Genomic DNA, 2,847 nt, shown 5'->3' on the forward strand with positions numbered 1-2,847 from the left:
TAAGTTATCTCTGTTATCCAAATTCTTGTATCAATAAAAAAGTCATTATAATTGCCAGTGAGTATTATGTTACATTTCAAGAGAGCAGGGCCAAGATTGGATATTACCACTACTTGGAAGTTAGAAATTGAGTTTCCTTTTGTTGGAATTGTTAGTACTCTTGGCCTTTTATATGCCTATTTGGCTCTGCATACTTTAGTTGCCCCTATTTTTGAACATTTTTATGGAAACATAAGATGTATAGATACTTCCAGGAGAAATCACTTTTTCTCTGCAATCTCTCAGGATGGACCCAGGCACCAGTATTCAAATGTGCTGTCAAGTTTGAGAACCACTGATAGGTAAAACAGTGTTTTTCAAACTTTAAAGTTCATATGAGTTACCTAGGATCTTATTTAAATACAAATTCCAGTTTAGTAGGTCTGGGGTAGGTCTGTGAAGTTTTCACTTTTAACAAGTTCCTGCATAAGCCTGCTAGCCCACAGAACACACTTTGATAGCAAGGATTTAGAACAACAAATAGTATATTCTGTTCATCAATTAGTAGTTCACACTGGATTATTGAGTTAATTGCCTAAAATAACAAAGAGACACTCAAGCACATTCACAAAAAAAAAAAAAAAACCCGACAAAAATGTGAAGAGATTTGAACTCCTGTCCTATTATGCACAGTTGAAGGAACTAGAGCTATTTAGCTAACTGAAGGCAGAACATTAAAGAAATGATAGCCAGTTTTATAAAGTTGAAGAACTATTATATAGAACCGAGATTAAATTTGTTCATTCCTCCCCCAGAGATAGAATTAAAAGCAATGGATAGCATCTACAGCCATGCCACCCTGAACGTGCCTGATCTTGTCTGATCTTGGAAGCTAAGCAGGGTCAGGCCAGCTTAGTACTTGGATGGGAGACCACTTAGGAATACCAGGTGCTGTAGACATTAAAAAAAAAATTAATAAATAAATAAAAGCAATGGATAGCAAAAGGAACTTGGGATCAATATACAGGAGAATATAATAGCCAGAGCTCACTAAAGACTGAATAGACTGCCTTAGGAGGAAATGAGCATCCATAACAGGAGGTGTACAAGCTCAGATTTGCTGAGGCTTCCTCAGAAAGGAATCAAGCATAAGAAAGAAGACAGATCATTCCAGATGGCATTTAACATACCTTCCAAAACTGGGTCTTTGATCGTCTGCATGTGTTTTCAACCCAGTGCCTGTAGCTTTTAACTAATGACAGGTAGCCAAGTCTGAGATAAATAGTGGCTACAAGCCAGGGATCTCTTTTCCTTACTGTTTACATTCCTTCATGAAATTATAAAATTCGGTTTACCTGAATATTAATGCAGATTTACCCTCTTCTCTTTCAATCTATATTTTTCTATTTTGAACATGTACTCCTCTTTCTTTGGATTCAACTGTAAAATTTGTCGTGCTAGTGTATCTCTTTTGATGCAAACAACTAGAGTTGGTATCTTGATTAGTCTAAGCATCTTCCCTTAGTCAAATCCCATTTTGCCTCTCCCATTTGTTGATGCTAATTAAGCATTCAGTTTATAGGAATGATTTCCTCCAAGCAGCTAATCATTTTAAAGGATCACTCTAATTCATTTTTCTTGTCTATGTTTACATCTCAGAGATGCCCCGTAATTCTATATATTCAAACTTCTTAAGAAATAACAGTATCTAAAGAGGTAAAACACTTTCTTAATAGTCCTAATCAGCATTTTAGGGTTATTTCTTTCTTTATGGATTCAAGTGAGAGTGAACAAGTGAGTATAATTTCTGACTATTTTACTAAATTCAGACAATTTATGGTTGGTCATATGACGGTTAGGAAGTAACATAAAATTCTTACCTACACAGAATTTTTCAGTAGGTATCAGACACTGAAGCCTTGCTAATAAACTAGCAATTTAATCTAGCAGCATAAAAATTTGAAAGTAGTTTCTGGATGACAAATTCCACAGATCACTGAGGTATGGCACATTCACAGCTTTCTCATTGGTTTCCCACCCCCATGTCGTGGGTTATCTAAAACTTAATGCTGTTTCACAAAGCAGTGTTTTCTTTTATTTTGGTTTGCTCTGATCTTCTCAAAATTTTATGGGGCTGTATTGAACCTCAGTTCTAATTAAGGCTTCATATGCAATGATTTATATGCCAAGACATCTTACATGCCAATACAAATATAGGCTTCTAACAAGTTTCAGGTGTCATTTTCTACAAAGAGTTATATTGTATTCTCAAGTAGTGAGCTGTGAACAAAACTATGGTATTTCCATACAAGTAGCCTCCCATGAGAAGGAATTCAAATGTAGTATTGCTGTCATACTATTCACTTTGGTCTTTTAAAAATCATTTTTATATATTCTATAAAAAAATATCCTTTATCCAACAAGAAATTAAAAATCTACATAGAGAAAGAAGCAAATCTTATAGTTCTGGAGGTCAAAAGTTCACAATGAGTCTTACAGGGCCAGCACAAATGAAGAGCCATACTACGCACGTAGGTAGAACTCAGCATCATTAAGAGTCAATAATTTATAAGTTAATGTAAGTTTCATGTAATACCAACATGATATTTTTCATTAGACAACTTGACAGGTAAGTACAGAATATGGCAGACTAAACAAGCAGGAATAGTCAGAAGAATTCTTAAAAAGAAAGGAAATGAAAGGAAATAGACTTACTAGATATTAAAACACCTTAAAAGAACTGAAATAATTAAAATAGTGAAGGACTAATGGTAGAAACTGCTCATATTTCACTCATAATTCTATTTTTAATAGAACTCTAATTCTATCGAAGGTGTACTATGGCCTGAACGTTTATATACCTCTAAA

General features: G+C 34.4%; 1 pseudogene; it reads left to right on the forward strand.

Annotated features, from left to right (window-relative positions):
- The first annotated feature begins 820 nt into the window (after positions 1–820).
- LOC112474773 lies at positions 821–939 on the forward strand (annotated as a pseudogene).
- The last annotated feature ends 1,908 nt before the right edge of the window (positions 940–2,847 follow it).

Source organism: Pteropus alecto, unplaced genomic scaffold (genome assembly GCF_000325575.1).
Source record: "Pteropus alecto unplaced genomic scaffold, ASM32557v1 scaffold7, whole genome shotgun sequence".
NCBI lineage: Eukaryota > Metazoa > Chordata > Mammalia > Chiroptera > Pteropodidae > Pteropus > Pteropus alecto.